Source organism: Equus caballus, chromosome 13 (assembly GCF_041296265.1).
Source record: "Equus caballus isolate H_3958 breed thoroughbred chromosome 13, TB-T2T, whole genome shotgun sequence".
NCBI classification, from domain to species: Eukaryota; Metazoa; Chordata; class Mammalia; order Perissodactyla; family Equidae; genus Equus; species Equus caballus.
In genome coordinates this window covers 47,688,817-47,703,558 of record NC_091696.1, presented here as the reverse complement: position 1 = coordinate 47,703,558, position 14,742 = coordinate 47,688,817, and the positions used below count along the sequence as shown (strand labels likewise).

The 14,742-nt window shown below is 44.6% G+C and overlaps 1 protein-coding gene across 45 annotated transcripts in view; it reads left to right on the top strand.

The window, feature by feature from the left end:
- Positions 1 to 14,742, top strand: part of RBFOX1 (RNA binding fox-1 homolog 1) — a 1,973,933-nt gene that overhangs the window by 1,641,836 nt on the left and 317,355 nt on the right. The window lies entirely within an intron of this gene.

The following is a 14,742-nucleotide window of genomic DNA, read 5'->3' as shown; positions in this document are numbered from 1 at the left end:
AACCCCTCACTCTAGATGTTCCTCCAAAAGATATGCTGTTTGACCATACACGCTAGATCATTCTCCATACTGGGACAAATAATTCCCATCTCATTCAGGTTTTACAGATAATGGATCAGAAGACTATTTTCCTAGATGGAAGACAGTGTAAACAGAGCCACATCCACCTCACCATGCATTTGTTCATTTAGTTATTCATTCGCAACATACATATTCTACATCAGGCACTGTTCTAGACACCTGGAAAACAAAAGTGATAGTCATAACCACTGACCTGTGGGTTTACACCTAGTGGAAGAGAACACTAGATAAATACAAAACTGTAATAATACAGTAAAGGCAATAGGAAAGAATGATACGTAACAATTATTAAGTATTTGCTATGTGCCACTGTGCTAAATACTTAATATATTATCTCAGTTTATTCTCACAATAACCATAAAGTTGAGTAGTATTGGTCCACCTTCCCTTAGCTGTAATTTTAAATTCCAAACACCTCTGAAAATCAGGGGGATTTTTTTGGAGTTTGGCACCAAAACTCATTTGGGAAGAAAACTTGACCTGAAATGATGTGTGGCTATTTTTAGACTTTCTTTATCCCACTTAGTGTGAATATTCATATATTTTGCTGCAGGAATATTTATGTGTTTGATGTCAGGGTTTTGTCCCAGACCCTGCTGAGGGTGTTACGTAATCAGTGTTTCCACTGAACTACCTTTCTGAAAAAGAAAATCCAAAAAGAAAAAAAAAATCTGAATTTCAAAATATAGGTGACCCCAAGGTTCTCAGATAAGGAATCACACTCATGCATTATGACACCCCTTTTGCATATGGAGAAGCTGAAACTGACACTTAGGGAAAGGTAACTCGCCCAAGGTCACAAGGAATGTCAGTGACTGAGCTGAGGTTTTGACCAGGTCTGTTGGACCAGAGCCCTCCCTCTTAACCATTAATCTACTGTTGAGGTGTATCCATGGGCGCGCATAGGAAAACAAATGAGAGGGAGCAGGTGGATGTCTCTTAGAGTAGGGAAGAAGGTGTTTCAAAGGGGAAAAAGTGGCATTTGAGTTGGGCTGTAATGCATCAGCAGACATTCACTGGGCAGCGAAGGAGAAAGTCCTTGCTAGCAGAGCAGAGAACTTGGGTAAATTCATGCTGTTGGGTGGACACATCGAGGTAGAGCTTAAGTGTCTTCTCCAAGCCATCAGCACTGTGGGGTTTGGCATTGTTTAAATACAGCTCTCAAAAGTCAAAAGACATAGAGCAAAAGGAGCCGAGAGGAATCTCAGAAATGGAAGTGCCAAGCCTTGAATCTCTCTGTGTGCCCCACATAGGAATGGGCTCCGTCATACCCTTCTATGAATCCAGCAGGTGAATGTTGAAGTCCCTGGATTTGAGTCCTGATCACCGTTGGCCATCCTTTCTCTCTGAGACAGTCAACTTTCTGAAGGCCGAGTGTTTTCCAACTTAAACTTCACCGAGCTACACAGTAGCAGAGAAATGCTGATGAATACTTCTCTGATATAGATAGCAATGCTATAAAAGCAAACCTCACACTCTGGATTTTGAGGTAGAAATCAGCATCGTGGAATTTAGCAATGTATGTTAGGAGATTTGTGTATACATATGTAGTGATACCAGGAATTATCAAAGTGCTGGTCTTAACAATGGACCGAGAGTAGTCACCCCTGCAGAAAGGTAGAGAAATATATAGGGAATTTGCAAGCCCTTCGGTCACCTTTCTGGGTGAACTTAAAAGAAATAAACTTGTTTTGGTCTCTGGCTGGTAGAGCCATTTTCAGATCTTGCTATTGCTGCCCTGCAATGTTATCTACATGTTTGGAGTATCTGATGATTGGGAAAGAAATCAGAATGGACGCCTGATAAAAATGCCGGTGGTGTCATTTACTTTGAGGCTGCTCCATCTTAGTCACTAAGTGACTTTTCTGTACTGCCAAAGAGGCCATGTCAACAGCAGACTAAATTAAAGAGTCAGGGAGGTGGCAAAGAGAATTTGGAGTCAAACAGGTCCAGGTTGATATATTGGCTCTGGCATTTACTAAGCGTGTGGCCTTGGGCTTGTCAATTAACCTCTCCAAGGCTGTGCTCTCGGCGACAAAATGAAAGCAGGGATACCTGTCTTGCAAAGTGGTTGTGAGCTTTAAATGTGGTTCAGCTCTTCATGCAGCACTTCTTTACTGAGCACCTACTGTATGCCAGGCTATTAACTAGGAGTTGGTGATGAGGCAGAATAGAAAAACACAAGATCCCTTTCAACATGAAGCTTACATCCTGATATTTGGGAAAGATCTGGCACGTATGTATATGTACAGTAGATCTTTATTCTGTATTATTCTGGAGAAAGAGAGAGAGATCTGATAGATGTTTATTTAGGACTCTTCTATCTGGAAGTGACAAAAATCTAATTCATATTGGTTACAGGGGAAAAAGAAAACATCCAGTGTCAGGCACAGTTGAATTCCAAGGCTCTAACAACCCAAGTCATATCTGTCCGGCAGTCCACCGTGGTTGTCTGTACTTGATCTTCATTCACAAGCACACCATGTCCAAGGAGCGGCCAAGGTGGTCCCCAGCAACTCCAGACTTATATCCCAACCCATCTCAGTGAGTCTCTTTCCCAACTGTTTCTGCAGAGATTCCAGATAGCAGTCTCCTTGGCTTATCTTTCAGGACATGCCCACCTCCAAACCAATCGTCTTGACTCTGTTGCCCACACTAGAGCTGGAGGATGGGGCGTTCCCAATTAAGTTATATGGGCTGTGAGTGGAGAAAAAATGAGTCCTGTTCTCAAAATAGGGTGTTGGGCAGGCCAAAACCAGGTTCTCATTATCGACGCTAATAGTGGAAGCTAATAAAAACATTCAAACATGTTTTTTCTACCCTGAACCCTGCTCACACCCTCCCTAGGGAAGAAAGTGGTGGGTTTCTGATCTTAATTACCCTGACTGTCTCTTGCCAGTAATCATATTCACCAGGCAATTGGCTTTCATTTGGTGCATATTCCTTCTCTATTCATGATCAGATGTAGCAAAGGCAGATGTGGCCACTTTATTCGGTGTATTCCAACCTAAATTAATTACAGTAGTGTCTCCCATCAGGGTGTGTTTGGGGCATTCCAACTCTTTTCCAGGTGAGGACTTCATGATCTAGGGAAGTAAAGACAGTCTGACAAGGACTTCCAATAACACCATAACGGGGGCGAGATTGGGTTTCTCAGATCCTGCAACCACATCACTTATCTTTATATTGGCAATGCATACCTCAGTAAGTATATAAATAAAAAACAAAGCCTTCCAGTTATTCAGTTTGAAATGATGAGGACCTTCCATCCTTCCAAAGCTCTTGGAGATGCTAGCAATTTGCCCCGTTCTGTTTTATAGAAATGTACTTTTTTTTTTTAATTAAAAGATTAAAGGGACTCTGTCAATCTCTTTTGATTAATATCAGTCCTATAAAAAGGATGTGTTTCTGCTGCAGCCATCTGTCATTTTGATCATTTTAAAGGCATGCTATATCAGCAACTATGCTTTTTATAATACGTTGGCATGGGACAAGCAGGGCTGGAGAGACTTGAGGTTTTCACACTCCACTTTGCTGCTTGAGCGTACAGCAATCTGAGCCTTTGATGGGGAAGCAGACTCCCCTCCCTTTCTTTTAAAGGTTGTTATGGGTAAGTGCTTTCCCCAGCTGATTTATGATGGAGATACTCACTCCTATTTATGTTTCTCTCCTGTTTAAAGATAGACCCATCACACATGCATCCCACCAGCATGCAGGCAGCCACCATGGCCACTTGATTAACTGCTGAACTCTAAGAGGTGTCCAGAAACACTGAACTCCATACTCCACAGGTCTTTTCCCCTGGGCAACTGGGACCATTGTCTTCTGCAATGCCCAGTTTCTAGCTTGAGCTCTTCAGGCTTGTAAAAGTAGGAGGCAGAGGCATCGCAAAATTAGTTCATTCATTTCAATAATTATTTGTGGATCATGGGTTCTATGTTGGATTCTCTTCTAAGCTCTGGAGATATCGAGAGGACTAAGACCCAGAGTCTGTCCTTAGAGGTCGCTTAGATGGCTGTGTCATTGGCAGTAGAATCAGAAGTTAAACACAACTGCTTGAAGATAGAACGCTACAGAGTCTTAACGCCTCTCGTGCCACCCAATATGAGGTCTTTACCATTGTTGGTAGCTTGGAGAGTCAAGAAGGGTTTTTCTACGATTCTAGGAAGGTGACTTCCTATAGACAGGCTCTCTATCCTTCCCAGATGACGGAGTTTCTGGTATGTTCCAGAGGACACAGGGTATTTTTCGTTTGTTTTTTGTTTTTGTTCTTTTGAGGGGGAAGGATGACAGCAAGACCTCTGTCACTGAGGCAGTGGCCAGCTCTGCCCTGTCCTCCCTTGCAACTGGCTCAGAGTAACGCAGTGGAGGCTGACCCTTCACTGCTATGGGAGAAGGTGGTCTCCCTCAGCTGTTACCTTTTCTTTCACTCTCTAATCCGCATTGGCTCCTGGAGGTGGGGAAGATTTGGTGACCCAGGAGGCAGTCAGCCTGTGCATTCCACGGTGTTCTCACAAACAGCTCTCTGAAGAGCTATTTCTTCTCATTTCATGAGGCAGCACAGTTAAGGATTTAGACCAGGGAAACCTGAGTCTGTCCGTGACTCTCTCCTGGTGACTTTGGGCAAGTTGCTCTCTGAACCTCTGCTTGCTTATCTAGAAAATGAGAGCAATATGCCTTATGCTCTGCTTCCCAAGGTCAATGTCCAGCATAAAAGAGCTCAAAAAGGACCATGCCCAGGCCTTTGCAGTACACCCGTGATGTTATTCAGGCAGAATGACATAATACCAAGGGCTGGGCATTCCACTCAGACCAGTCTGAGTCGGCATCTTGGCCCCTGCGTGATATGGCGCTTCATCTCTCTGAGCTTCCATTGTCTCAACTTGACAGCGGGTGATGGTCTCACCCACTTCAAAAGGGAGCCCTAAGGATTTGATGAGATGTGGTTCCTGCAGCACCGAGAGAAGGCTTGCTCATTGAGGGAACTCCATGTGGACGGCCAGCATTGCTGTTGTCATGGTTTTTGCATCATCTCTGGGTTGCTGCTCTTTCTTCTTCACATGGAGACACTCTAGGTTTGGGGGAGTATGGGTAGGTTTGCAACTCTCTGTTCCCACTCTTGATGGAGAGTCCTGATAAACAGGGGCACAGGTTTTTGGTGGGCTGCGCAGAGAGGGGTGCAAACAGGGAATGCTGTGGAGGAGAGAGGGATATCCCACCATGGGGTTTGACATCCTTAGCCTGTGGCCTTGGGTAGGGTGAAATCCACACCCTCTCCTACTCCCTAGACTATAGCTTGGGGAGCTGGGGCTCCCAGACATGTACGAAGGATGATGCACAGGTCTCCATCAGATTGCATCCTTACCCACAGCTTTGTCCACTTGCTCCAGGGGGACACGTGGGGCTGAAACTGGAGCTGGATGGGAAGAGGGGGAGGCAGGCTTTGAAGGGGGAAAGAGAGGCCCATCCCCTGCGCTCCATGTGGCCACAGCCTTCTGGGGACAGACTCTTTGGGACCACCCACACCCCTGTTCCTGGCACACTGTGGGCGCTTAATAAATGTTAAATAATAATAGCTCCCATCTGTCAGTGCCCGGTGGCAGAGAGGATGTGTGAGTGCAAGACTGCCGACTGGCACAGGGCAGCTTTTGGGGAGCCTTCGGGGAAAATCGCAGCTCAAAGTCGCTTTGAGGACCTTCCATGTTGAGGTGTTCACCAGTCCTGCTATTGATCAGAATCTGGAAAAGTTCATTTACAATGCAGGGGTCCACCTTGAACCCCAGATTATCTACTTCAGAATTGCAGGCAGCTGGGCCCAGTGAACTGCGTGCTTCACTCGCAATCCCAGGTTTCCGATGAGCAGCTGGATACAGGAACTAGTGTTGACCAACAAGGCAGGGGCTTTGTTGAGGTTTAAAAGGGGTGAAAGATCTGCCCTCTGAACAGACGGCATCGTAAATTCATACTTCTGTCATTTGCTTGGAAGAAACTGCCTACTGGGCTTTTCGCATTTAGTTATAATAAAAACAACAGCAGCTGCTTGTTTTCAGGCGTTTCCTATGTAGCAGGCTGTGTGCAAGGCATTTCACCTACAGTATCTAATTGAGGTGTTTTAGAGAGGAAAAGCAGGCGAGCAGGATGGTGGAGGGGTGCGGGCTCTGGAGCAGACTACCTGGTTCATCGCCTGCCTCCACCTGTGTGATCTTGGGCATGCTTCTTCCCCTCTCTGGGCAGCATTCACCTCTTTGGGTGGTAGTTAAAGGACCCAAAACATATAAAGTCCATATCAGTTGCTTGGCACGTGGAAAGTACTCAATAAACATAAACCTACGAGCAAGTTTATGTCTAAGCACACTGCAACACGACTACAACCGGTGTTGAAACCAACTATGTAACAGAGGACACACTGAGTGTTTGCTCTCTATAGGAGCCAATGTTGCATACTGGCTACGCGTGTGAGCTCTCGAGAGACCGCCGGGTTAGAATCTCAGCTGTGCCTCCTTGGGGAAGCTCCTAAGTGACCCTCTACTGCAGTTTTCTCATCTGTAAAATGGACATAAATGCTTAGTATGGTCCCCCATGGGATGGGGACAATACCAGAGTTGCTTTTGAGGATCAGATGAGTTATTCCTATAAAGCACTTATAATGGTACTTAGTATATAGCAAGGAACGCAAGAAAAGATAGAAATAAGAATGACATAATAGGGATGATAAAATCATCATTACATATTGTATATTATGTGTGTAATAATATGTATTATATACAATAATACCTATATAAAATACATATGTAATTCTCATAATTAATGATTTATAATTATAATATACTAGCATAGATACATATGTATTTATGTATCCAATGTTATACATCATTAGATATAATATATCATTATATTTTACATAATATATAATTGTTATGTAATGTATAGGATTGTGGAAACCTATATAATAATAGTTCTGTATTATTATATAATTATAATGATTTCATTGTATGGTAATGATTCATTACTGTTATTTCTACTGTTGCTACTGCTGCTGGTCACTCCATTAGCTACTTTCCATAGAATATTTCTACTACTCCACACAATCCTGGAAAGTCTTATATTTTGATTTTTTGAGGAAGATTAACCCGGAGCTAACATCAGCCGCCAATCCTCCTCTTTTTGCTGAGGAAGACTGGCCCTGAGCTAACATCCGTGCCCATCTTCCTCTACTTTATATGTGGGACACCTGCCACAGCATGGCTTGATAAGTGGTGCATATGTCCACACCCGGGATCTGAACCAGCAAACCCTGGGCCACCAAAGCAGAGTGCACGAACTTAACCACTACATCACTGGGCCAGCCCCCTGGAAAGTCTTATTTTAAAAGGAAACTGAAGCTCAGCCAAGTAAAACAACCTGGCCTAGCTCTCCGGGGTAGGAGACAGCAAACCTGGGGTTTCCGCCCTGGGGATCCAGCTCTGGAGCACGTGCTGGAAGGGCCTGAGCCACTTTGCTGCCGTCTCCCTATCCTCCTTTGGGGAAGAGCCTTGCCTCCTCCCCATACAACCTCTTCTGAGCAGAAGGCTAACAGGGTTTTGTGCTGCTGTCATTTCTCATCAGCTCTGCTCCCTCTGTCTCACGGCTGTCTGTCAGGAGGTCTTGTTCCCCCTTGGAAACTCAGATCCTTGGGGAGAAGATCAAAACGGGAGGTGGGGTGGGGACAGAGGGTGAGGAGGCGACTGCCGGAACATGGTCCTTGTGGCTTTGTTTACAAGACCTTCTTTTTGGTTATCAATGTCTAACCCTCCTGGAAATATGCTTTCTGTTTTCCCTTTAAACACAAATCAAGCAACGTTACCAACACACATTCTCTGTCAAACGTGTCAGTTACTCCGGGGGCCGCGGACAGCTTGCAAGCGTTGTCTGCTATTGTTCCTGGGGTGGTGTATTATTTCTCCCTTCAGCAGCTCTGCGTTTGTTCTGGGGTGAGGTGTAAACACCGAGGTGCCTGCTATCTGGGAGGTTTTGACAGAATATGTGAAATTGACATGGACCGTCCAATGACCATCTTAATAAAGGCAGGCTCCTCGGGCCTCCTCAAGACAGGCTGTGCAGCCCTGTATTTGCCTGGGGCCTTTTCCAGAAATTTGGGTGGGGGCTTCAGGACTCTAATGAGCTGGGGCTGTTTCACACCTGGCATTTTGGCAGGCGGTTCCCATTGTGAGTTAGCTGGGGGACTTGGTGCCGTCTGCCAGAGGGCCTGAGATTTGCACGGAGGCCGAGCAGATGTTGGGTGTGTTCACCCATCATACAGAACGCCAGTCATCAGCTGCTGAGTCCTGTCCCTGTCTACATTGTGAGGGACCAGAGCTCCCACTTGCTGCCTGGCGATGGGGTGGCCTGGGGATGGATAAAAAGCCCTCCATTGCTGAGGGTAATGCAGAGCACATGGGATTTCTTACCTGTCCAAACAGTTGTGGGGTGTGGGTGTGTGATGCTGTCTGCATGTGCATGTTCTTTAGTGTTTGCTGCCAGTAAGTCAGAGGCTCGCTAAGGAACGCTTTGCAGAGTTCCCTCCCGGGGACGAATAGGGCGTGTTGGATGGCATCTCTGCCTCCTAGCTTCCCAACTTCCTCTCGTGCTGGCATTAGTTCTAACGCTCAATCACAATATAATCAAGCTCCCTACTCTCCCAACTGGGTGACTATCCCTCTGCCATCTTGGTTTGCTCTGTAGGAATCTTGACACTGACACATCGTAGTCTATTTCTGGTGTCCCCTGGGGCCCAGGGTGTCTGCTTCATTCATGCCTTTGTGTTCAGATCTGCTCAGATATCAGAGATAAGCTGAATTCAGATATTTGACTTACTGTGGACTCAAGGATGACAGATGATCTCGCCCATTTTGAATGTCAAGAAACCAAAGATGATTCTTGAATGTGGGTGTTTTTGTTAAGATCCCTTTGATGGCAGGAGCAGAACCCAGTCCTGGCTAGCTTAACAGAAATATAGTGGGGAGGCCGGCCCGGTGGCATAATGGTTAAGTGCACACACTGTGCTTTGGCAGCCCAGGGTTCACAGGTTTGGATCCCGGTTGCAGACCTAGCATGCCTCGTCCAGCCACACTGCGGTGGCACTCCACGTAAAACAGAGGAAGATTGGCACAGATGTTAGCTCAGTGACAGTCTTCCTCAAGCAAAAAGAGAAAGGTTGGCAACAGATGTTAACTCAGGGCCAATCTTCCTCACCAAAAAAAAAGGAAAAAATAATGAGGAAAGTGTTGATAATTTTACTATTTTTTGAGATGTAATACATAAACAATTGAATGCACAGAAACTGTTGGATGCAAAAGAGGAAAAAAGGGGAAATCACACCAAGGGAATTTCAGGAGGTAGCGCAGGCCTGAGGACCTTGGCCGGCAGAATTTATGGACATTCTCTCCAGGAGGGTGGTTCTAAGATGGGGTGATTTTGCCCTGTAAGGGCATTTGGCCATATCTAGAGACATTTTTGGTTGTCACAATTGTTGGGGGGTTGCTACTAGCACCCTACAATGCACAGGACAACTAGAATTATTCAGAATTGTCTGGCTCAAAGTGTCTACTATGCCAAGGTTGAGAAACCCTGTTGCAGGCTGTTGCACGGCAGTGAACTAGCGACAAAGACCACCAGCCTGTGTCTGTCTCCATTTCAGGTTCCAGATTCCCAGGAAAGGATCTGACGGATCCTTCCTGGGGCGTCTCCCAACCTTTGAATCAATGAACTGTGTTCCAGACCCCCGTGTACTTGGAGCCTGTTGAGAGTATCGTTGAGCAGTCCTGGGAAAAGAGGATAGGGTGAGGATTGACGTCAGCCAGAAGCCTTCCCAAGAGATACGTCTCATAGGGTTTATTGATAGCCTTCAGTGGACCTCACCTGTGGCCGAGGTCCAGTCCAGCCAGCGCTTTTCACCACAGAGCTATCTGCCTGCAGGAAAGATGTCACACCTTGGTGCCAGTCTCAGCAAGCAGCCAATTTCTTTGGTCTTTGGTTTAAGCTTATAGCCTCCTTCTTGGGCTCCTTTCCAATAGAAAATTCATTAAAAATAATTGCCGCCTATTTTTCTAATTATAAAGTTAATTCAGGATAAATGCTAAATCAGTTGTGGCAATCAGAAGAGCACAAATAAATATACACAGACACACACAGCATACACACATAAATTGTAACCCACTGCCTAGAAATAACCTCTCCAAATGAATGTATCTCTGGTCTTTTTCCTTCATAAATATTTTCTTCCAAAAAAAGTTTTTATTCCCTTCCTATACATAAAGATTTGTATCTCTTGCAGCCAGCTTTTTTTTCAATAAAAAGCTTTTAAAAATAAAATCAATGATATTTTTAAGCTTATGAATATCCTTTTTGTTAGATATATAAAGACTAGGGTAGTGTCTTAAAATGAAACACGTATGCAATGTCCTTTCCACCTGTCTCTTTTCTTGTCTCTTTCCTTCAGCCATGATGAGGCAGCTTATATCCTAAGTAAACAGATCATCAGAAAATGGCAATAGTCAAGTCATATGGGGAGAGGAAGATAGAGACAAAGAAATCAACCAGATAGTCCCAAGAATTAGAGCTTTATGTAAGAAAGAGGCAGAGGTTGGCTGGCTCGAACCAGCTACGTGGTGCTTTTTCTCCCGACTTTCCTTCTAAATTCCATGTGTTGGAGACACTGAAAGTTGTGCCTCCCTTTGGGGAAAAGGAAAAAAATGCCTTCATCATTATGGAAGCATGAGTGTACTTATGCTTTGTGGAACACAGAACTGTCTCTTAAAGACCTGGCCAAAGTTCATGCTCACTTTAGATCTACAGCTTAGGTTAAAAACCATGCTGCCCAAGAGATCAAGATCTTTTCCGGGCAGCCTTCTATCAGGAGCAGAGGCTGGGAGTCAGACCAGACATGCCTTGTCAGCTCTCATCACTCCTGCCTGAGCATTTCTCTTTCAACCAAACGCACGTCTAAGGCGCAAGATCAGTTTTCAATTTAAATGACTTCACTTTCTCTCTTAAAAACTAAATCCGTCTCCTAATTCCCTTAAGTCCTAAAAGTATAACATTTTCCCTTTATAGATTGGAAAAAGAAGTCACGGGCTGGGCTTGCCAATGGCATTAGGAGGAGGTGAGCCAGCCAGCCCTTGTCGGAATGTGCACGGAAAATTCAAAAGACCTATTCTCAATCAGGAGCTTACCAGTTGATGTTCTTCCCTTTCCGTCTTTATATCTGACCCTCAAAATCAAAATAAGGGTGACATGCCCTCCACATTTCAGAGGCCGAGGAGGGCTGTTGATTTGGAATTTCAGATGGCTCTAGCTTGGTTTCTATATGCATTCATTAATTTAGTAAATATCCATTGAACGTGCAGTGTGTGCTAGACAACAGGGTTGCAGGAGTAAACAAGACCGCTTAGATTTAATGGGAAAAAGCAGGCAGTGAGCAGGAAAACATCAGACGGCATTAAGTGCTATGAAGAAAATAAAACAGGTTACATGATAGTGACCAAGAGGGTTATTTTGGATAGTTGAAGGAGGGAAGGTGTGGAATTTGAGCTTAGATCTGATTGACAAGCAGGGGCCAGCTGTATAATGTCCTGGTGTAGGGAAGAGAATTCAGGCAAAGGGAACATGCAGAAGCCCTAAGATGGAATGAGATGAGCACATCTGGAGACCAAAGAGGATGTCAATCTGAGGGAACATAATGGATGAAAGGGGAAGAGGTAAGACATAAAATCAGACACGTGGTCAGCAACCAGATAACACTGAACCTTCTAGGGTTTAGATTTTGATCTAAGAGAGATGGAAAACCATTGGAGAGTTTCAAGTAGGGGAATATTATGATCTGATTTTACATTTTTGCAAAATTCCTCTGGAAGCTAGATGGGGGATGGACAAATGATCTTTAATGAGACAAGATATAAAATAGGGAGGCCACTAAAGTGCATTCAGGAAGAGAGTACAAACACCAAGGTAGCCATGGTTGGCTAATGAATATCCATTCCTCATGCCGCCATTTGTTTCATCTTCATTGACTAGAGAATTCTGCCCTCAAAGGAGAAACATTTTCTAGGGGGAAGGGTTGAGCAAAAATACAATTATTATGGAAAGAGAGGCAGAGGAGACTGGAAATTATCACAATGCATCTGTGTCTGAGGGTCTGGTGACTTGTGTTGCTTCAGGAGGGTGTAGCATGTGTGCTTAATCGTTAATGACCCAAGAATGAATCCAAGGGCTACAAGCAAACCTGCTGGAGCGTGGAGGATCAGTCTTGGATGCTTTATTATGTCTTGCCGTACCAAAGCTGTGAGCAACATCTGGTGAGCCATGTGCTCAAGAACTGGATCTTCCATCACTGGACCGTTCCGTCTTAGGGCTGGCTGATTTTCCCTTTATTTTATTTTAGCAGAAATAGGACAAGCCCCTGGGGATTAGATGTCTCTCTTTTATCATTTGTGACAATAGGAACAACTCGGGAGTTTGGATTCGCACAGACCTGGATCCCGGAATCAGCCTTATCCCCTATTAGATTTGATCTTCAGTAGATTCTTTTACCTCTCTGAGCCTCAATTTCCTCCTGTGTAAAATAGAAGGAAATGTTGGTATGTCAAAGGGCAGCAGAAAAGATTATTAGGTGTGACCAGTTAATTCATTCCTTCGATAATTCTTCAGGCATTTGTTGAGTACCTGCTGCATGGAAGACAAAATGGTAGACATCAGAAGAACGACGCTCCAGAAGTCAGATATGGTCCCTTTCTTAGTGGGATTGATGATATCATGGATGGGGGAAAGAGACAAAATAAAGAACAGAACAGCTACAGCAACACATGAGTCGATTTCGTTACAGTTGTAGTAAGTGCTATGAAAAAAGGTAGGAAGAAAGTTAATGATGGCGCAGGTGATCAGGATATTCTGCCCTTGAGCTCACATCTCACAAGGTCTTGAGATCCTTCTTCCATCGACTTGCTCTTCCGCTTTCCTGAGCTTCCCAGCTTTGTCTTGAAGACGCCTAATACTGCCTTCTCCAATGCTTGAAATACACATGTCCACGGGGCACAGCTGACTTACTGGGCAGCAGGGGAATGTGCTTTTCCAGACTTTGGGAGCCACCTGTTTCTGGGAGTGCCATGGCAACGCACATTCCGTCACTCGATCTGGACACCCGGGCGGGGCATTTTCAGCTGTCAACAGCTGTCTTCTTCCATCGCAGCCGAGGAGTTTCCAGCCTCAGGAAAAGCCCATCGTCAGTGATCCTCATCAGTGACGGATGCCACTCTCTGGAGCTCAGAAAGAAAGAGGGGCTCCTGCAGAGTGATTCGTGGGCATGGGTTCTTAATCGGGGTGGCTGGAAATTTCCCCTCAAAGTATATGTCAAACTGTGAGCATATGGTCTTGCAATGGAGGGATTCTTATCATCCAGTCAATTGTCAAATCACCCCATGGCAGAAACATACTTAAGAAGCTCTGTTCCAGAAACAGCCATGGCATTGTGGTTTTGTGGCTTCTGGATGGAGAAAGTCTTCCAGGCTTTCAGAGGAGGGCAGCTGGACACTGGAGTACAGTGTAACCTAAATCTCTACTTGTGTTCCCAAACAAGGCAGAAAATACTGGTCCTGTCCCCGACTCTAGCCCAGATGACCAAGTAGGAAGAGACTGAAGGTTGCGTAGCTTGTTCTCAGAAGTTGTGTTACCCTATCCTGGATGTAGTGGCGTGCCATCCTAGGAATATCTAGCTCCTCCCTCTAACAAGTGAATGTCAGCTAGGGAACAGTAGACTTCAGAAGAATGCATCTGCCACCAAATTCTTGCTCCAGGCTCCCCAGCTCTGCTGTTTGGTCAGCCCAATCTCAAAGAGAAATAAGGCTGCTCTCTTGTTCCACGTCTGCCCCAGGATGACTGCACGTCACTGAGCAAGTGTCCTGGCTTCTCTGTTCCTCACTGATGTACACAGAGTGAAGGAGTAGACCAAAGCAGATATTTTCCAACATAGACACGCGCAAGTGTCAGTGTGTATGCACGCACATGCACACACGCTGCTTTTCCATGTGACTTCAGGTTTTAGGTCTATACGTGGATCCTATAAAGGGAACCCAAAGCCTTGTCTTTGACCACAGTTTCCTGAACTGTAGTCATTCAAATGCTTTGAAACATCAGTACTACCATGTATTTAATACTTTTGTTTAAATTGATTCAGTTTTTATTACTAATATAATTACAATTCACAAATATAATTCTCAAAAGGAAACGTTCCATCTCTACTTCATCCAGACATTCACCATCACTAAGAATAAAGAAATGGTATCTACTAAAGAACATATTCATTGCACCAACTAGAATGGCTGTAATAAACAATATAGACAGTAACAAGTGTTGGTGAGGATGTGGAGAAATTGTAACGTGACTCCATTGCTGGTGGGCATGTAAAATGTTGGAGCCCCTTTGGAAAACAGTTTAGTAGTTTCTCAAAAAATTACTTATAGAGTTACCATATGACCTAGCAATTCCACTCCTAGGTATATACCCTAGAGAACTGAAAATAACATATACCCACATAAAAACTTGGGCGCAAATGTTTGTATTATTCATAATAGCCAAATGACAGAAACAGCCTAAATGTCCGTCGACTAGTAAATGAATTTTAAAAAGTGA